The 22,661-nt window shown below is 39.2% G+C and overlaps 1 long non-coding RNA gene across 1 annotated transcript in view; it reads right to left on the reverse strand.

The window, feature by feature from the left end:
* LOC146704534 (uncharacterized) overlaps positions 1–18,779 on the reverse strand; it is a 50,303-nt gene extending 31,524 nt beyond the window's left edge. Inside the window, exons 1-2 of the long non-coding RNA XR_014921664.1 lie at positions 18,450–18,779; positions 17,987–18,204 (exon numbers count right to left, since the gene is read on the reverse strand). This is a non-coding gene — a long non-coding RNA (uncharacterized LOC146704534). The remainder of the gene's footprint in view (positions 1–17,986; positions 18,205–18,449) is intronic.
* Positions 18,780–22,661: the final 3,882 nt, after the last annotated feature.

The raw sequence follows: 22,661 nt of genomic DNA on the forward strand, positions 1-22,661 counted from the left end.
ACCTGCTCTCTGAGGACAGCTATACATGCATCTCAAAAAGCACAGAGTGTAGGCCACCACCCTTGAGTGGCTTATGTACTTCTGGTCACAAATGCAGTGCCCTGCGGTTAATTTAATGATCTCTCTATCCAAAACCCCCTCTGAAAGGTGAGAGTAATAACACTTGTAACCCTGCTTGTTTGGTGGAGAGCAGCGAATGCATGTGACTTGGCTGTGGGGGACATGTGTTAATCCGAACAGCCCGACAGCACTCACCTCTATTCAGAGGCAATGGCCCTTCATGTCTCATCATTTCTTTGCTGTGCCCCACTGCTACCCATTACATAAAGAGGCTGCAGTGTTTGTTCACTGCCGTAAGTGTTGGACCTATCTGAGAAAGTTCATTTGTATTAGTGGATGCACACAGCATGCTCTGGCACTCACTCCTTATGGGATGGATGTATACTGAGGGCCACCAGCTGATTTGGGTAACAAGGTTTTTCAAAGAGCAAATATTTGGCTTGAGGTAGCTTCCAAGTGATGCTGAATAAGAAGTATGTGATGAGTTATCCGGTATTAGATTTTGGCTTTGTGTCATCACAGATCCTACAGTACTTGTGCAGATAATGTTAAACACAGCAATATTTCTAGCAATGCCCACAACATTTCATTTCCAGACATTTATAAACCATTTCAAAATGTCTGGGAAATATTACTATACTATACTATACAAACTATGCCATATAATATTTTGTCATTCAAGGTACAACTCCCTGGAAAATTTACTCTCATTTGCCATCTGTTCCTTTGAAATGCAGTACAAATACTCCTAAAATTAGAGGTTAAATCATTCAAATTATTACCACTGCTTTCTGTCCTATACTAATTCTATTCAAATAATATGGAACAAAGGCAGAGATGTGAGATTTAATTTCATTATTCAAATCAGAAAGCTGCGGTACAGTTGACAAAGCTGTTCTTTCCCATCTTGTGTCACAAGGAGTGATCACTATTAAGAATACCAGGGACACATGCATGTGTAGTATAAATACACAGCCGTCGCTCTTTAAAAGTGAATGCTCATTCAGACAGTCCATCGTGTGTTGCCCAGCTCTATTTGTAGTGAGAAGACGGAGTTTCTTGAGCAAATGGCAGGAGTGCACTATTCAATAATCAAAAGCATCAGCCACAGATGTAACGCCAGTGCCACGGAAGTCAATTAGCCCTCAGGTGCATCTACAGTATCTACAGTACTCTGTTTTCACTTGTGTCTTAAGGGGAGCACCAGCTATCAACACAGAGCTGATAAAGAATGCCACAAAAGTTTTGAATGTAGCTGCATTTCCTACTCAGCAGGAGTGCACGGGCGAGGTCTACACAGCCTGTGAGTATATGGTAATGCTTTGAAGCCCACGTATGAGCAGAAATTATGCCTGTGGTCTGTATATGGGCCATTTTGTGCGTGAATAATCTCGGGTGCTTGGAATGCAAATTTCGCAGTGTTGAAAGTCTAACTGACATTTTTAATGCGTATTCCTAGATCACAAGCAGTTGATCCATCCTTACTGTCAACCGCATATTCATCGTGACACTACTGTTTTAAATTTTTCTGTTCCAGCATTCACAGCCCGAGAGGAAGAGAGCTTTTCTTAAAACTGTTAGCTACCATCTCACAAATGCATTCTGTCAAGGCGGAATTTGTAATTATCATAATCATAACATACGCTATTTTTCTCTGAAAGCCACAACTTTAAAAGAGTCACTGTCAACTAACATACTCACTTCATGGATCGTTTGAGAGTAAGCCTCACAGCAGTGAGTGGGCCCTTTAAATCCCATCAAACTTTATTTAAACTTTTGGGATTCTTGTCTGACATCTGCACTGAAGAGTAAAGAATTGAAGAGTAAATGAGGCAATCCTGTCCATCTAATGCGCTACAGCATGCTACATCTAGTATTAATGGTTTTAACGGTTTTCACTGAAGCTCTAATAATACATAAATGCACTGTACATCCATAGAAAACATTTGTTGCCTCAGGCTTTAGTGTATTTCATTTGTCATCTTAACTAATAGTGACACTAAAAAGGATGAATGTGAACACATTTATAGGCTTGCATCACAGGGGTATGTGATAGTGAACTATTGTGCACATAACCAGGACCCTGAAACTGAAGCAGTTAGATGAAATTAGGTCACCATATAGCCTAATTATCATGGACACCTGGGCTCTTCGTCCTATTGTAATGTGCTCAAATGTCTTCTGCAAAAAAGTTCTGCACTTCCTCTTATGCAGCATTCTTTCCCTTTTGACATCATAGAACTTTTTTTTGCAAAAACATTGCATCTTCAGGGTAGCTTAGTCAGGATGAAGAGTAGCACCAGCAAGTCTGAGGCTATGATTGTCTCCCATAGGCTTTTACTAATAGGCTCTGAAAGTGGAATGCAACAAATAACTGCATATACATGCATATACATGTAAGACAATATTCGGGCATCTTTTTTTTTTTAGCTGATTTTACCTTTATTAACAGTGTCACAACAGTCCATCCACTGCTTAAGAAAGTTTGTAGTGGCAGAGAAAGAACTTAGTACATCTAACACACTGCACTTCAGTGACTTTCTTCTACAGCTATATGGATTGGTAAACAAATCATTCTCAAATTATGCCGGGATGGCTCATTTTCTTATTGAGTCCCAGGTGCCGTTATTTTAATCATTACCTAATTGTCTGGCTGCTCTATCGACAGCATAGAGGCCTCCCACTCTGATTCTGCTGACACTGGCAGGGCCTCCAAGATCTGGGTTAACCTTTCGATGTCCATTGACGCTACACAGGCTGATGATGATTGATCGAGGTGGCCCTTGCTGTTAGATAATACCTAATCAGCGTTCAGAGTAATTTGTGTAAATGAGACCTCATTATTGATGGTAGGCAACTTTAGGAGCTTTCATGCACGCTGAATCTAAACAGGGATTGGATCAGCAATAAAACTTTGCTCTGTGCCTTCTGCATCTCCTGCTTGAGATTGAGGGCAGGCGGGCTGGTTGAACTGTTGAATGGCAAATAAGTGGGAGAAGATGAGTTGACAGAGTGCACACAGAGAATGACAATAAACTGCATACAGTACTGAAGGCTTACTACAGTGCTTTGATGTATTGAATGGGCTGACTATTCGCACTGTTGCAAACAATAATAGCAATATGGTTATTAGACAAATAATGCCTGTGCTGCCTGCAGTTTTTCTTCACCATTTACATATTCCTCCGACTTAGATTTGTTCCTTCTTATCTTAATTGAGCTATCTGTGGTGAACCAGGGGAAAACTATTTTCCTTTCCATAAGATGACTTACTCTCAGAAACCATTCTGTCAGCACCTTGGCAGAATAAGTCCATGCAGGGTATTAAAATGATAATGGAGCGTGTGGGTGCTTGACAAGCCAGCTATCAGAGCGATTATGAAAAGTAACTATTATATTCAGTTCTCCACAAATTTCATATCTGGTGGAAATGACCGCCAAAAGACAGACAAAAGTCAGCATCTGGCCAGCAGTCTCCATGGATAACGAGCGTACACCAATATAATCGTATACTGTACCAGCAATTAACTCCTGATAAAAACATCTGTCTTATCATCTGGTTGATGTAGCTCTGATTTTATTATTCAGCGATGGTCACGGCAGTATTTGAAAATCAAAGTTAATACTTCTGGTGCTGCTGCTTCTGAGATGTTGATGTTGGAGGATGAATGGTTGCCCCAAGGACATGGCCCCGTCCTGGCCTCTGTAGAGTACGCTGCACCGCGGCAAGGCCCAAGCTCTGACATGACGACACTGGGCCTTGATGATGATTGATCGTGTTGTTTTCTTCATTACTTTAAATCCAATCAGTGCTTGCTGTAATTTGAGTAATGATAGCTCATTATTGGCAATTGCAGAGTTTAAGGGCTTCTTTATTTTGCCCCACCCAGTGGACCCTTTGGGATGGCATTAAAGGATCGATGATTTTCCTCTTTTTGCATACGTTCTGTTTCAACTGTGAAGTTCAAATGAACAGCCTGCGCAACGTACAATGAATGCTTCTTCAACACATTTCAAAAGGAAAAAAAAAAGGAGCCGATGTTAGTTAAGCAGAGGCTGAAAATATGTGTGACATAAAACTAAATTGTTTGCTGCTAGGAAATGAGAGACAAGTGGGGCATCACACTTTAATTTGGTCAATACATTTTTATGAGAGGGAATAGTTTGAACCTATCAGTAGATAACAATGCATATTTTAAATCTCATTTCGGTGTTATTAAGGTAAATGTAAGCTAACTAAATATGAAAATACAAAATTCTAAAGACTTTATTTCACAAACTCTAATAAGCAACTCATTAAGCATACAACAATTCAATTACGCTGATTACTACAGCAGATGTACTTATTTTTAATAATTTCATTAATTATAAACTTCAAAATCCTGTAAAGGAGTGGTTTAGACTTATATTCCATCATTGTGCTCAAACCCAAAGCCACTGGCTTACCTTTTTTTCCTGCATTTGAACACGACTGTTTCATTTTTACATTTTTAAATCTTGTTCTTGTTAACTACTGCCAAACAAATGCTGTGATTTAGATAGATATCTGATCAAAAACAACAGTCTGAAAGTCTGACCGTAGAAAAGAGAACATAAATTGCTCACAGAGCTTCATGTGTTTTGAAGTCCGGCTTAATGCTTATAAGCTTTGACACACATTTTATATTGCTGATGATCTGCTGCTGAGTCTAACCACAGCGATACAAATTTGACTATAAAAGACAAATAATCAGATAATGGCATTGTTGAAAAGGATATGCAAAATACAAAATATGACAGATTAATTAGATTAGATTAGATTAGATTAATTAGAATTAGTGTACTGAATTACAAAGTGATGTGACATTAGAGCTGGGCGATATATCGAGTTTTTAAAAAATATCGATATATTTTTATACGAGATATAAGATGTGACAATATCCTTTATATCGATATAGTCTATGTTACGTTATAATTATAGTTGTGGAGCCGCAAGTTTGCCTCTCTTTCGTCCACTTTTGTCTCTACGCAACGTTACTCCGCCTCGCCTTCACTGAAGACAACTCCCCCTCGTCCCCCATCGCTTCACATGCAGGCAGCGACAAGACGGACACGGCAAATCTCCGTTAACGAGTTACTGCGCATCGCCCCATGCGTGGGGCTGGACGGCGTCAACGTGCTAACGAGCTAAACATGCTAACGAGCTAACAGCGCTAACCCTAAAATCCTTTCATTCTCTCAAAAGTTGATAGCGCGCCTTATGTATGAATTCTGGTTGTGCTTGATGGCCGCGAACTGATTTTATGTGGTACACGGCGCTCAGCAATCTGTCAAAAATGTTTGAGTACGACTTTGGTAAGCTACGGAGCTGCACCGCTTGATAGATTGTCGGCGCATTACGGCTACCGAGGAGCTTCGCGGAGTGATACGTACTGTGCATCAACGTAATATTACCGTATTGTGTGTGGATAAGGACCATAAATGGCACCTGTAAGAGACGTGGTTATGAAGCGGATTTCAAACTCCAGGCTATCAGTCACACAGTAAAACTTGGGAACAGAGCAGCTGTGAAATCTGTCTGTCTTTGTTATTACGCTCAGCGTCTTTTAGTTTACATTTTGACTGCACAATTGTGAGCTCTTTGTTTAGCATAAAAACAACCTTGTTTTCTTTTATTTATGGAGCATTATTATTTAATGAATGCTCATAATTTAATTTTGAGTAATTTTTCATGTACATCTGTGCTGTATGTTAATAAAAGTGCCTGTGTGACATCTGGGACACAGCTTTGACTAAGAACTCTCTTTTTGTTCTTACTTTATGGCTTAAAAAAAAAATCGAGATATATATCTTATATCGCCATCCAGCTAAAAAATATCGAGATATGAATTTTGGGTCATATCGCCCAGCCCTATGTGACATTAAGCTATGATAGAGACAGACATCTGAATACCAGCCTTCACTGAAACAAAAAGATACATTTTTAAAGCTGAGTGCTGAAATTTTTGACATAGTCAATAAAACATATGATAGTAGGTGGTGACAAATTAACATAGATCTCTTGGAACAACTATGTATTTTACTTTTATATACTTTCATGTTTTTCATTTTATTTCATATGATCTTTTTTTGTTTTATTTATTTGGCAGTGATCCTTACATTTAAGGGGAAAAGTGCATCCAAACCATGGCAGCAAAATGCCCCCATAAAATAACAGAGCTACCAGATCCCCCCTGTAGGGGGTCAAAGGCTCATGTTTTCCTTTAATTTGTTGCTTGCCTGTATGTCTAAATAAAACTGTTTCTGTGGTAGATTGGTCTCATATATTCTTGGATGAGGAAACCAAGGTGATGTGACCTTTATAATAAGTGCTGTGCGGGTGTTTAACAAAACAATCACAGCACAGAACATTTCCAATTTCACTGTATACCAACAATCAATCATAGGTCCAAAGATGGGACATAGCAATAAAGGCACCTGCGAAACCCTTAATGAGCCTTTTTAGTGCTGGGAGACACAGATGCTGAGAGAGACCCAAGCAAGGGAATTGTAAAGAAAGGTCATGCCACAACTTTACACAGTCCGATCAGAATCAATACAAAATTTGGAGATAGAATATCAGCAATCCTCCAGGAATCAGTGGCAGATAGGGTCATAAATCATGCTAACCCTTTATTATTACTCATGTTCCTCTTAAGGCCGCAGCATGTGCGCATGACAATTTCTCAGCATGTCGCAAAACACATATTAGAATATCAGTGTAAAGTGTGTGTACTAAACTATTGCTGGATCCTTTTTTCCTGTGTTGTTCTTTGCTTTGATGCCACCACAATGACCCTACTATTACACACTGTTATGAAATTTGCTGCATAAAAGAATGCTGTGAGACACATAAAAGAAACTACAGCAGTGAAGTCTGTAACAATTCTTGTTTGTAGCTTTGACAATGTTGATCCTGTGAGGCACTAATGCCCTGAATTAGAGCAGATGAATGGGCCACTCTGCTGGTCTTGACAGGGTTTCACTAGCCATCTAGTCTTTCCCTTTTCATCTTACTCCCTTTGGTGGATCTCTGGTCCAAATGTTGTCCCCTTTCTTCTAGTCTCAATTTCTGTTCATCAAAAGAAAGGTGAACATATGTCCAAATCTTGTGGCCTTAGCCACAACATACTGTGTCATTAGAGCTAAAATGGGAGGGTTTTGCTACCAGACACACACACTCACTCACACACACACACAGATACTCACATGTGCACACACGTGTACACACAGACTCAAGTGTACCATAATTGTGGATAAAAACACAGAAATGTACAGCACATATAGAGTTACAAGCCTTCTCACACACCTGCACGGACAAGAACACATGTCTGGCAGACGCCACACAAACACACGCACGCACACACACACACACACACACACACACACACACACACGTACACACACACATACAGAGTTATTTGATGTTCCCTCTGTTTGAAGCCAAATTCTTGTTATCAGTGCTAGCTATATACTGTGCTCCATTTCCAAGGTTTCTGAGGAGAGTCCAGGGCTTTCATCTGAGAGTCATCCTCTATACAGAAGCCAACAGTCTTAGAACCAGTGACACACTGACTGATGGTTAACATTTCAAAACCCTCGCCTTATATTAATACATGACAGATACAACTGAAATACCAGGTGAGCCTTTACCACACACAGGCACTCGGAAGCAGACAAAGACATAAGAATGTACATGCTCACTCTCACAGAAACAAGAAGACTAATGCAAATCGGACTCCCCCTGCCCTTGATCTTTAGATATATTTAGCTTTTAGATGTCATTTATCAACGCTTTATTAAGTGTTTCTGCCCCCTACAGCGCACCTCAACTAATAGCACCCCTCTTTTCCCTACGTTAACACCCACTCCTTGTAGCTGTGTGGAGAACCACTTACAGACAGAGTAGGTAGACATTAGCCATTAAGCTTGGTTGCTGCCATTTCCTGTCTCCTATCAGCAGAAGCTTGGACTTTGAGCACCAAAAGACTTTGTGATAAAACATCTGGGGTGTGGAAGCGAGTATGATTTTTCTTGTAGTTAGGATGACTTTTCAGTTTCCTTCATTTATATAAAGTATAGAAGGACTAACATACTGGCCAACATTACGCGCTACATAGTTTTTGTTTTTTAATAAAAAGACAATTAAGAAATAACAAATACTCCAAATATCTCTTAAATAACTGAAGTAATAAAATATTTTTATATAAACTCACCAGCCACTTCATCACTTTCGCATTGAAGCAACTCAGTGCATTCATGTAAACAGTTTTCAGTTTTTTTGCTGCCCTACTGGGATTTTCCTACATAAGTGTCTCCGGGGGTTACAGTCAGCTGTAATTCTCTGTTTAAAAATGTCATATTGACATCAGAAGCCAATAGGAGGCAACAGTAATCCAAATAACCACTCATTAAAATTTATTTTTAAAGTTATACAGAAGTGCATCTTTTAGTACACATGCCAAACCTTGAAGCAGATCGGGTACAGCTGAAGAAGAACACAAAACTGAGGCCGCAGTTCACACTGGTAATAAAATTGGACATTGCCTGAGCTGATGAGTCTTGATTGTTGTTAGTGGAATATTTTAGCACAACAGCAATGTGTCAATGCTGTCCTGTCAGTATTGCAATTCTCAAGGTAAAAAGTGGATCCAACCAGGTACTAGCAAGGTGTACATAATAAAGTAGTCAATGAGTGTATATCCAACTGCATAACATATATTAAATTATCCAACATATTTTCCTGTGATTACTTCTGAATTTATAGGACACGTAGAACAACATAATTGTTTTTTTAATTAAAAAGCAATTTATCCTTCATTACATTTAAATATGCCAAATATACTGGATTCAAGTAAATTCCAGTAAATTAAATCTTTGTGATTTTATAGAGAATGTGAAAGAAAAATAATCTGTATGTATGTAGAACAATAATCTGTTCAGTTAAACTCAGTGGTTGGTAATTTGTTGCTAACCTTAAATCCAGATGAGTTAAGTCAAAAGAGGTATTCTGCATCAGCAACTCAAAACCACACAACATTTCTTTTATGATGGAGATTCCTAGACAGAGGCTCAAATAGGATTGAATATTTAATGCAATAGTTTCATGTCAGAAAACTGTGAAACTATTCAGTCATGCAGAAGTCAAAACTGAACTTGATTTCACTTCAGTTTTGCATAAAGTGTATTTCCATCTCATTAATAGCTTTCATAAAGTGTTGTGACCAGACTGCAGCCTTAAATTCACACCACTATCTCTAAGTTATCATAACTTCAGCTTATAGATATCGTCTGACAGTTTTTTGGATCGTGAAGACGCCGGGGCCTTTGAGTCAGATGTACTAAATTAAAAGTATATTAGTGTTATGAAATGTGGGCCACATCTCTACTGCCTCTGAAATAATTAAGTTTATATCATTCAGCTGACAGAAGGATTAGGATCATATTTTACCCCCCCCCCCCCCAACAAGGAAGAATTTGAGTCAGGTTATAGAAATGGCAAACAAGCCATTTCAAACCTTGTGCCTGACCTCTGAACTTATGTGTAGGAATGCATAAATCAAAGGCTGTAGTAGCACAAACCTCAGCTCTTTTGCCTCCTCTTTGCATTGGGCTGCGCTCGGCAACAACAGTTATTATTATTATCTAGACTTCAACACAAATTCTTTCAATATGTGCATGAAAATGGTGAGTGAAAGACAGAGAGATAAAGAGGAAGAGAGGGAGGACAGAAGTGGGGGTTGAGGGTGTACTTAACTCTACTGTTCTAAAAATGTTCACTTCCTTTTTGAACACATATTTGATTTACTATTTGGCATGATTTCAATGCACTTTTACCCTCCATTTTCAACAGAGGAGGAGTTAGCTGACACTCTCAATTCAGAACTCCACCAAAAGCCAAGGGGATCCCTGGAGAATCACTCATTCATTCAGCATTCCCATCAGCCCATTAGACTGGCCATCAGCCAACATAACTGCTTCCTGTTTCTCTAAGACACCTTTTTTCATCCCTACTTTAATTCAGTTGTTTTTGAAAGTTCCAACAGGAAGACGTAATAGATTACTTTAGCCCGAGGATTCGTACATTTAACAAACTGAAACTGAACAAAATACCAGAAGAGTGGTGCATTCATTCCCGCATCTCATTGCCTACTCAAAAGCACGGAGATTGGATTGCGATTTGAATCTATGGCACGAACTACACTGGAGTTCTTGCCGAAGTGCCTCAATACGCAGTGTAAGTGAAAAAGCCAAGGGTCAGGATTTGTAATTGCATTTCACAGATAAAACTATTCCTCTGGCTCTCTCTTTGAAAACCAGATCAGTGACTGAAAGTAAGTACCCTGTTGTATCCTACACAGAATTCTTATTTGAATATTAGTAAAATGCTGCACAATTGACAGAAAACAGGCTTAATCACAATCATCCACATGTACATGTAAAAGTGAAGTGTAGAAGGTAAAAATGTAGACACAGGATAGTGTTTTTATACATGTAGGGCATAAATTATGTCCGATCGTGCAAGCTTGATGCCACCGTTGAACAGCTAGTCAATGGAGAGGGCAGGGAGAAGCAATGGAGCGATGTAATGTGTAATCTTACTACTCAATGGGCTGTGCCCAGCAATGGGCCTCTGAATGCTGGAAGTGTCAGAGAGATAAATAGCAGAGTGTCCCCCTCGAAAAACATGATTAATACCCCGCCTGGTGACGCTGCTGAAGATGAAGTGGGAGCAGCTGGCTCAGGCAGCGTAGGCACGCAGGGAAAGGTGGGAGGGGGGACGGGAGCGAACGCAGCGGAGCAGAGAGGGCAAAGAGTAGGACACACTGGCAACCAGGGGAAAGGAAGGCAAGGCAAGGGCAATCTAGGCCACCATAGGCACTGGGACCTCTTCCTCTCCTTATTTCAAAATGTACACGGCTTTAGTCTTCTTTTTTCACGATGTTTTATCGCTTAACATAAAGCAAAACAAAAAACTTTCTGTTCTTGCTCGTTCATCGTTTCCATGTTGCCCCCCAAAAACTGAAGCCTGTGTCGTTTAAATATAAAAATCTTACAGGAAATCTGGGATATTAGGAAATTAATCTCAGTTCAGTTAAAAAGCCCAACACTTCATGACATATATAACAAAGTATCCCACTAACACATGACACTCAACTATTTCCATGAATGTTATTAGGAGTGTGCGCAGGGGTGTACAACTTTAATGCAAATTTCAACCTCCCTCCCCTAAAAAAAGGGGGAAAAAAAGCACATTTAGTATTGTTTAGCATCACACATGAGTTCTAAAACAACTCCTGTGCCAGCATACACCTCCTGATTGCTCCTAAACAAAGTTTTTTGTCAGGAAGTGAAGAGTCCAGTTACTGTTGAGTACAGTGTCCCCTGCTGAGTGGGACCTGCTTTAGTGGTAACAGTGGAAACTCTCAAAACACAGTACAGAACGCATGGAGTTGTTAGGTCCGTTCTGTTGTGTAAGTAAACATGTCGAGGGGTGGGCTACTTTTTCATGGTTCAGGGGCCCCAACCCTCCCCTCACACAATTAACATTTCCAGTGTAATGAGATGATTGATATGCTGGAAGTGTGTGCTTTAAGGAGATATTAATCATTCCCTCTGGTAATTTTAATCATGCGTTCCATCATCCCCAGCTGCTGAGGATCACCTTCCTAGCAAACAAAGGGCGGCCACGCCACTTGCATAGTCATTCTGTTCTAGTTTAACTTTATTTTATGCTGGTTCCTCCCATCTGTTCGCACAAGCCTCCACAGCCCACGTTGCACGTTGACAAGCTGGGGAAGCAGTGTGTGGGTGGGTGATTGTATGAGTGTGTGTGTGTGTGTGTGTGTGTGTGTGTGTGTGTGTACATGTATGTGTGTAAACTTTAGAAACACAGGCATCTTTGAAATGGTAAATCTAATCCTCCAGGTCCGTGACTAGTTGGTACACCGCCACCAGCCACCTCCACTAACACATACAGTAATGCATACAAACAGCGGGCACACATACACACAGACTCTTACAGACACAATCCGTGTGACACACATACACACAGAAACATATACACAATCACATATACCACATGGTGTGGGCAATATGTCAGAGCAAAGCATAATTTGGCATTTGAACTAGTCACTATTATTGGAAGTCTGAAGAAATGCTGCAGGGAAGATTTATTTAGATGACAAACAACTTGGAAACTCTTTTTTTTTCTTCCCTCAACTGCATGAAAGTCAAAGAGACTTATATATTCCCTAAACACTGATTAGTTCATGTTGAGTGCCTCCATTGTGCTGTACTGTACATCTGAATTGTTGTTCCGTGTTTTTACCGAAGGCTATACAAAATTTGGAAGGGTATTCTACAATCAAAGGCATTTCTCTGATGGTTTTTATTCAGGTGCTGTGCTGCCACAGTCAAGGCCACAGGAGAGCAAGTGGTCACCCTGCAATGCTTTATAAGACATACAGAACAAATGTAGTTATACAAAAGCAAAAAAAAGAAAGAAAGAAAATGTAAAAAATTACAGACTTAGTGGGAAAATGCAGAGCCGACGTATTTCTGTGAGGTGAAACATAAACTGTGAAGAGAGTGGGTAATAGTTAAAACTGTGATACTTAATTATAGCAAATCTTAAGGAATAAGAGAATTGCCACTGAAAATTTAATGCAGATTCACTCAGAGATATTTTAATATTTTTGACTTCATAATTACACTAACCAGTCTCTGTTTTGCTATCTGAAATGATGAAAACAGAGCTCTGGCTCTAAGAGACTGTAGGAAAAAAAATATGTGCGCTCAAACCTGCCACAGCTCAAAACAACCGCTTGACAAGTGTCCTAAATACACGCTTAATCATGTACAAAATTAATGACATCCAGCTGACAGATATTCCATCATTAATGCAGAAGTTTTTGAAAGTTATTGAAGGGAGCTGTGCACAGATTAGCATTGCTTGCATGCAGTCAGGGGCCAATGCAAAGTAGATAGGTTAATCCCCAGGACGAGTTGATAGGACACATCTCTAAACGCACTGAGCCTCGCTGCGTCTAAAGCCCATTAATTGCACCCAATACGAAACAAGTAATTTAATTTTACATCAAGTCCAGCCTCATCTGTTATCTGTGGCACACTTCTGTAGAGTACATAAAGGTAATAGGGGTTTTCAGGGGCTATTCCCCACTTATTATCTAATAATGATGAATGAATACGCCGGGAAGTGACAGCTGTTTGGATGTTTTGTTGGTGGAAAGGCATCTATTTGTAACTTTCCCGAAAATCTTTTCTGGTTCACTTTGAGGACGAGAAGCAACTTCAGAGCTCTGTCTGTTTTAAATGAAAACAGGTAAAAATTTGGGCGTTTAATGTAAGGCTAAAGAGCCAAATATGAAAAGAATGCTAAACAAAGGGATCCGTCTTTTATGACTCTGTCAGGTCTGGTATTGTGAAAATAATGTGACCGTTCTCGCAAAAGTTTTACCAAAGTCTTTCTTAAAAATATCTTTATCTACACTATTTAAATGCTGAAAGAAGTTTGAGCTTGGCACAGACTGTCTGTGTAACTTTTTTTTGGCAAAAAATGAAAATAAAAAAATAATGAAATGTGTTTATTTTTTTTTCCTGGTAAAATCTATAAACAAGCTAACAGAGAGTGAGTATGTCAAAGATCAATACTTGAGATTTCTAGGGCCAAAATGAATATGAAGCAGATTGTGTAAGAAACCTTTAACCTGGCAGGTGTGTTTTCATAGGCTACACAGCACCAGTATTATTACCAGGGCAATGCTTTATTTAAAACAAGTTTTTCAGCACAGAGGATAAGTAGAATAACTTCCATTCAAAAGCATTTCGTATTTTATTATGACTTCATGCTTATCACCAGTCTAAATGGTGTTGATAGAGTGAAGTACCTGAGAGGAACTGTTATGTGAAAGGTGCTTGTAAAGAAAACATGACGACTGCTGGCTGGCCCTCTTTATTTCCACCTTGCTTTTACCCTGGCATTCCTGCTCCACTGCATGACTAAGAGACAATTAATCCTAATAATCAGGGCCTTAGCCATCATTCCTCATTCTGGCAGGCCTCTTTTTCCATAGGGGCACAGAGGGAGTGCCTGAGCCACGGCTCTCTGCTGCACAGATGAACCTCGTGCAGATGTTGAATGAGCAGCGTGGTTAATAGCTTAGCCTTCTTATGGCCTTCACACATGTACAAAAATGGAAAACTGAAGGTGGCATTTTATCATGTCATGTCTACAACTCAATGAGCGACTGACTGGACTTGACGTATATTTTTGCTTTAGTATTCTAAGCAGTGTCATACTTACTGCAAAAGAAAAAACAACAACTTAGAAACAGGCAGACATGAATGTGGGCATCTGATAAAGCTTGTTGTAAACATGGCTTCACTGGCAATTTTAGCCTCAGTATTCAAAGGTTTAGTTATTCGTGGGAAAAATCTGCAAAAATGCATAAACAATAAGTTATTCTTCATATACACGTATAAATTGGTTTTATTCTATATTTTATCAACATCAACTTAAGTTTTATTGTGATTTGATATTTCCTTACTTTTTACTGAGCAACTGAATACTTTGAATACTTTGTGAGTCTAGCCCAAGGGTTCAATTGAAATGTTCAATCTGTCCACAGCCCATGTTTCCAAAACCACATTTTTCCAAATATTGCTGACTTGAGTCTGGCTGAAAATGAGGTTGAAGGTAATTTTTTCTTCTAATAACTCTTTAAGGCAAACCCTATTTGTGCACCATTGCTACACAGTGCTACAGTGTAATTGAGGAGATTGTTTTTTTCTGTCTGTTATGTGGATTTGCAGTTTTATGTAAAAGTTTTCTTCTCTTTCAGAACATGTCTTTACTTCCCCCTAGATACCCTTATTGGTAATGGAAACGACGAGTAGAAGAATCGGCTTTGTAAGAGCCATTCAGGTTAATTTACAGCTCCTCTGTCAGAGCCTGTGGTTGTGAAAGTTTGAAGTTTAATTTTTTATATTGTAATAATAATTTTTATCAGTACTGTATAAACTACTTTTCAATAAAATAAAAAATATTAATCTATATGCAACGTAAGCCAAGTGGTACACCAGCTTATATAGTACATACCTTTCCACTGAGGAAACTGTATGTGCACATGCCCAGGTGTTCGCGTACTTTTGTCAACAGTGGCAGAGCACAGCAAGAACTTTTGTGCTCCACAACAGAGAGGCAGTGATGCAATGTTTGACTTAACTGTACGGGGACCTAATCTTCTCAAATTACAGCCAAATTGACTGGTGAGTGCCAAAGTCCCAGTGTGCGGAAGCGAAGGGAGTGCCATGACCGCGGCAGACAGGAGGCCCAGGCAAACAGGCAGGTGCTAAGGGGCTGCTTCAGATGCAGAAGAAGAAGATCCCCTTCACAACACAGCAATTACGCTCGCCTCAAATTCACTAAGCTGGAGCACAGTGTGTTCTAACAGCATCTCAGCAGCACGCACAGCATCCCACACAACAAGCTCATTAGGCCAGCACATCCTCCCTCTGATTCAAGGTGGAGGAATTAATGCAAGAGCACCTGGACTCTGAGAGCCATCCATCCAGCTACATACAGCTGGCCACACTCAGGTTATGCATTATCTTCTTTAAAAATGTGCAATGTGGCCTCCACTTTTAGTTTTAAGCTACACCTCTCTTTTTCCAGAGTGCTATGTGAGAGGAAGGCATATTAATCACACTCAAAGCCACTAATGCTAACAATCAGTCAACACAGTTGGCCAGGCTCTCCATCTCTTGTGACAGGATGGTTTGTCCTGAGACCTGCTGATTTGTCCTGCTATGTCTGCCTCTAGGACAAAATCCACAAAACCTTTTCCTCCAGCAATACCCCTAGATCATATAATACTCTAAACCGGTTAAAAGCTTAAAATATTATAATATATTTAATGTACAAAGGAATTCTAACTGAAATAAAACACATCTAAGTAATAGAAATACCCTTTTAGTGGTTAAAAATAGTCATTAAAGTCCAAAAAAACAGCTTATTACAAGAGTAGATGCAATTTGGGGGAACTAATTTGTGTGTGGAGTGATTTTTGACAACATGGATACAACATATGTCAAATAGCCAAGTTTTGAGAAACAAACAGCTGTCTAGTTCAACTGAGAGGAAACTGCCTACTGAGCAAGATGATCTCTCCCTGAGTGTCATCCACCAGCAGCATGAGGCAGAACCAGCATGTTTGGATTCCTACTGTACAACAAGAATATGGCTCTCTTGTCAACTTCAAGCTGACAAGTGTAACACTGACACAAATTAATACAAAAACGAACTACACAAATAGCTCCAATTTACAGAAAAGAACAATTAAGTTAAGCAGGAGTTCCACTGAATGTGTTGAGCGTGCGTACCTGACGTGCACATGCGGTTGAATGTGTGTGTGTGCGTGCATAGTTGTTTATATAAATCTTGGAGTGTATGTTCTGTTTGTTTTGGGCTTTTTTTTCCTCAAAAAGCAATGCTAATTATTGGGCTTCAGGTAGCGTAAAATGTACAGCTGTGGTGACTGTCAGTGCTCGGTGGACTATTGAGCTGCTGTACGACATGACAGTAGGTGGTGTCTCTCGCTTTCATCCGAATTGCCCGGTGCTGTTGTTGTCTTTTGCCAATGTCAATCAGCAAGTTTCTCTTGAAGCACGAGGCAAAGAAGACTTTATCTGCACATACGCTTTATCTCTGTGATTATCTGGAAAACTTGTTGACCCCATTCTACCAATGTGTGTCCCAAAAATCAGAATATGCCTTTAATGTGTCAAATATGGTTTTGTAGTTTGCTGAGGTATGACTGAACCTTAATGTTTGCATTTTATATAACCTCATATTCACGGGTAATAGCCAGATGGTAGCAACAGTCCGTGCATAACACTTTTAAGTGGGGTCTGCCAGCAACAGCTGCATACTATGTTCCACTGCTCTAGATAACTACATATCATAATTTCTTAATAAAAATGTTTCATTACTCTCATACCAATGTTGAGCCAGATTGCTGGCACTTGCAAACAAACTTTAAGGACCAGCTTGATGTCAACTTTGATTACTTCTTTTCTGATGAAATACAGATGTTTGAGTCTCCACTCAAGCAGATTAAAATGTAACATTTGGAGTCATGTTCTGTCAAGGTAGAGTTAACATACACTGAGAGCTTTCATTAGAAAGATATTTGTAGGTCTATTTTGTATTAATAAATTGCTGCCTTAAAAATAAGCAAACACAAGTTTATCCAGAGCACAACAATTCTGACTCCCAGGGATGTAAATTATAACTTACTATACAAAACTTTTACAATATAGTTCATCATAACCGCAACATACAGTAGAATGTGGTGAGTATTGTTACTGAACGAATGTTAATTGCATTTGTACTCATTATTTCCATTCAGTACATATCTTTAAATAGTCCCACCACCAGTTGGGATAGATCTATTCAGCAAGTTGGATGAGTTGTACTGTCACGGACTGTAATGGCCAGCTTGATTTGATTTATGTTTATGTAACATAATCAGACCCACTAGTTGGTCTAGATAAGCTACAAAATAGTGGACCAGTATTTAGATTTGAGAGGTAGGTGCCAAAATGTGTGTGATTACCAGGAAATAGCTGGAGGCTTTGACAGTGATTGTAACACTCACTATATTTTGCAATACCGGAGCACAATAAATAACTTAAAACATGGCATTAACTGCATGCTAAAATAAAACATTGCCATCAGTGGCATATGGTGTAAACCTTAAACCGCAGTAGAAATGAATGGTGATTCCAAACAACAAATAAAAACAAAAACTGCTACTACAAAGTGGGTATCAGTAGGATTTATGCAAAAAATAATAATGTGATAGCGTAAAGTATTTAGTCAAACCTTAGAGCAGTTGTTACTTTGTGGCTGCACCCAATGGTATTAGTCAACAACAGTTTGTGATCTATGTTAGTCCTACCACAACGGATAACTTCTCCAACAGAACAGAAGGAATAGGTGGATTCCTTCTCAGGTAGATGGAAGGTCGGGTTCACCACCTCCTAGGCAAAGGAGGAAATCCGGGGCCCAACTCCAGGGAGATTCAAAGACAAAAATCCAGCCTGCATAACAATAACACCCTTATTGTATACAGTCATGGCATTACAATCTGTGACCATATTTCAATGAGAGCCACATTTTTGTTTGCCTCTAAATTTCCTTCACAAATTTCTTATATGGCTGTAAGTACACATAACTTGTCATCCACACCGGAAAAAAAATGTATTTAACTGTAACATCGGCTGTCATGCCAACACTATAGTTAGCTACATTAGCTTAGCTAAACTCTAACTCGATAATCACTTACCAAAAAGTTCAACTTTATCAAGCGTGTTGGCTGTCGCCTCGGCCACTTCTGCTTTTATTTTTAAACACTTTCAGAGATACAACAGCTTTGTTTTCACTTTGTGAACTTGCTTCTTAGTTCTCTGGTGTTCCATGCCGTGTGTCCTCATGCTAGGAGAGGGCGGGTCAAGTTTCCTTCCCTCCAATCAGACCCCGGTAGGCCGTGTAAACCAAGAAATTGAAAACTTTTAAAATTGAACTTAAAGAATAAATAAATTTACCAAATAACTTATAATTTATATCCAAATGTGTAATACACACATTAATGAAAACAAAACACATAAAATATGGTACTCTGTTTCTACAGGGCTACATTTAGGGGGAGGGGCCTATATGGATTATCACATGACTCTCCAAACTGTATCCAAACTAGATTAACAGATCATCTAAGATCATCTCATTGTTAATTGCTTTAACTTTATGCTGTAAATGCCATGAAATATGGATGTAGCCTCAACGACATCACCCATCAGTTTACAGAACAAACCAACCTTAAATATTTTTGCAACACTCAACTCAATCAATTAACAATGTACACCCATAGAGTATTGACTAAGTCCCTTCTTTATTGCCTGTTTTACAGGATGTAAATGGACAGAGCTTTTGTATTCTGTCTGAGCACCTCTTTATACAACATCAGAGAACAATGTGGGGTTAGTGTCTCGCCCAAGGATATTTGTCATGCAGATTTAATCAGCTAGGAATTGAACTACAGTTTACTACCAGTCTTCCGATTAGTAGGGGACCTGCTCTACTGCCTGAGCTACAGCTACCTGAGCTAGCAGTCCAGGTTAACTTACAAAATTATTGAATAAGGCTAAAAATTGCCAGGACACAACTTCAATAAGAGTAGGGTAATTTTCCAAGGTATCTTCTGTATGCATTCTGTGGTTTAGCTATGGTGGAAGTCAAAGATATTTGTCTCTCTAACCAATTTCTGTTATTTGGACAAATGCCCATGGGAATAAAGATCTCCTGAGTCCTCCACTGTCTCCGTAAAGAATGAGGTCAACTGAGACATGCCTTCCCCCGGTGCTCTTTTTCATCCCTAGATGTTTTAAAATGCTCTACATGTGGGAAATCTTTGGCTGAATTACTGAGGTCTAAAGAGCCCTGTAACCAACTTAGCTGCACTGGGGGACAGTTACATAAAGGGAATTGCATGCCTGGTTTATAGGAATTATGAATAGACAAAAAGGCACTAGTCAGGTGTCAAAATAGACAAAATCTGCATTATAAAGACTTTTGTTTCTAACTAATAGTTGGCAAATTTTAAAGCGTGACCACAATTGTAAACATTTAGTTGTTATTCAAACCATGATAATGAAGTCCCTCTAACTTTAACAAATTAAACCCAAATCACAACCTGGATTTTGTCCATCCATCTATTCCCCTCTCCTTATCCAATTCAGGGTTGCAGGGAGCTGTCCTAGGTGGGGTACACCCAGGACAGGTCGCTAGTCTGTTGCAGGGCTAACACACTGAGACAGACAACCATTTGCACTCACATTCACACCTATGGGCATCATCAATTAACCTCACCCCACTAACTGTATGTCTTTGGACTATAGGAGGAAGCCAGAGTACCTGGAGAGAACCCATGCAAGCACAGGGAGAACATGCAAACTCCACACAGAAATACTGGTGATGGAATTGAACTCAGGACCTTCTTGCTATTTGTGACTACTTTGAAAAGCTCAGACAGATCATGTGTCCTGCCAACAAGTCTGTGAAAATACTTCCTGTGTGGTGTCCAGGAGGGCAATTTCTGTGTATTTTGTCATTTAATTTGGATGCTTTGCATGAGATATTAGCAGCAAGGACGGGGTGTGATGGGGCTTTGGCGTCCAAAACACTATTTGTTACTGTTTTAAATGAGCCAGCCCTCAGTCAGGCGTTTTGCGGAGAGTAACCTTTGTAACTTTCTAACTCAGCAATCACAGCCCTCTAATGAGCCACCACTCCACCCATTGCTGAATACATAGTGGATAAAAAGTCGAACAGGGTTGAAAAGGTTCATCTGACAGTGAGAGCCTGACAATTTTAATATGGTGTGATGCAAAGAGGAGTAAGTCTGTAGAGCCCCATTAGTGGTTTCAGCCAATTAGCGGTTTCAGCCAATAATCATAAAACTATAGTTAATAATGGATCAATGGATGCTGGTTGATGTTATTTTGGAGCACTGCGACACACTCATCCATTACATAATGTCTGTGAGCACGGAGCTATACTGTACAGTGAAGGTTTTCTTTCTTTGGTGTTGGGGTTTAAAGATCATTTAAGGATTTTTTTTTCTACTGTAAGTCAGGTCTCATTAATTAATGGATGATGCAAGTATGTCCAACACAATTATTATTTTCTGCAAAATCCACAGTTCATTCTAAGTCACACTCACAGAGTCAAAGTGCATAACGGGGCGAAATTAATAAAAAATAAGCTTAAAAAGAGAGTAGATGTAAAACATAGCATATGTAGCCAAGCAGGGCTGAAACTCACTTGGATGACTTTGTTGCCCCAGGGAGAGCAAACACTAAAATGCTCTTTGACCATGAAATGGCCCTGCCCGGTAATGGTGGTTAATGGCTGTACGGTGCAGATACGCTGGGTCTAGGCAGGAGGGAGACCTAACGGGGGCATCCTGACTGCTCCAGTAGGCCCTGGTAAAGGAAAAGGGTTTTGCTTAAAATTACAAAAATTCACTGTGATGGATTCTGGTCTCTATATGCAACTGGTAATTTAGCTGGGGTTGCATTATTATTTTAGTTTTTCAAAAAGGAGAAGAAGAAGCCATAAATTTGGTCCAAATGTGAGAAACACTTCTTGATACATAATGCAGTTTTTCATATCAAGCCTGTATTACTCAATATTTTTCAGATATTAAATAATTACAAAGTAAAACACAACATTATTTTCTAAACAACATTTAAGGAGTAAAATTTAAGGTTTTAAAGACTTTAAACAACTAAATACTGCCTCATATTGCTTATTTCAACTTCCCTGGAGTTGAAGTAAAAATGACAGTTGTACATATGGACTTTCTGTGTATCAGATTAAGCTTGATTGACTTGACCTTTTCAGATTATACCCTGTTTTTTACCTTTTGTCCTTTGACTCTATGACTGTTGAACTGCAGTTAATGTAAGTCATTCCTTGTGTTCAGCAACGCAATGACTTAAAATGCTTCTGACTGATATATTGCCCTCATCACCACAAGGTTTCACCAATGTGCCCTCCAGCTGAAATTCTGAAAGAGCACACTCCAAGGCAAGACTTCTGAAAAGCAGTGGCCAGATGAAGTTACTCTTATAAAACCATATGGCTTTATGGCATTTGACAGTAAAAAAGGTAACACGCGTATTGTAGCCTAAAAGTGTGTCACTCTATAGGTCATTACAAAACAAAAGACATTATACCACCAGCTTTAAGTTTGGTAGTTTCAAATACAGATGTTTTAAAATACATCAGTTTGAAACACTTAGTATGTGCTCTTTCAGTACTGAAATGGACCCTGATATATCACAAGTGTTATTGATTTGGTAAGCTTGTTTTATTAACAGCTTCTGTTTGCAACATTACTTTTCATTTTCTAGCTGTTTGTCTAACCACAAATTAGACTGTCCTTTTTATTTTGTGCCTGGAGTCCACTATCCTGTGGAAAATATGTATTTAGCAATTAGGTGGTAAAAGGCTTCAGTATGTTCAACATCTGAAGGGTGTACTAGATAGCTGGGTTTTCTGTGTCTTAGCTGTTTTGACAAAACCTAAAACCCAGAAATTTAAAGTCAGAGATATTGGGCATCAAAACAGTGATTATCAACTTTCTACTGTTAACCTATGGCTTCTTCCTCAAACTCTGTGTATACTCCTATTAAACCATTCATTTGACTCATCTTCCACACAACATGGACTGAATGGGTGCTGCTTTCTTCAGTCAAACTCAGTGAAATGCTTAAACTTGTGAACTTTAAACTCGTGGCGTTTAAATGTGATATTCAAGAAGAACATTCGAACCTGATATGGTCCTGTAATGAAAAAGTTGTGGAAATCACACCGGCTTTTATCTAAATCAAAGTAAAATGAACTCTACTTATTAAATAATCTCTATCAAATATGCTACAACAGGCTACTTAGTTTTTTGTGTTATACAGTGCCAGTAGTGTACATTCTCTACCAC

The sequence above is a fragment of the Copadichromis virginalis genome, linkage group LG7 (assembly GCF_057382275.1).
Source record: "Copadichromis virginalis isolate Kocher_CV1m ecotype Utaka linkage group LG7, C_Virginalis_male_GT1.1, whole genome shotgun sequence".
Classification (NCBI taxonomy): Eukaryota; Metazoa; Chordata; class Actinopteri; order Cichliformes; family Cichlidae; genus Copadichromis; species Copadichromis virginalis.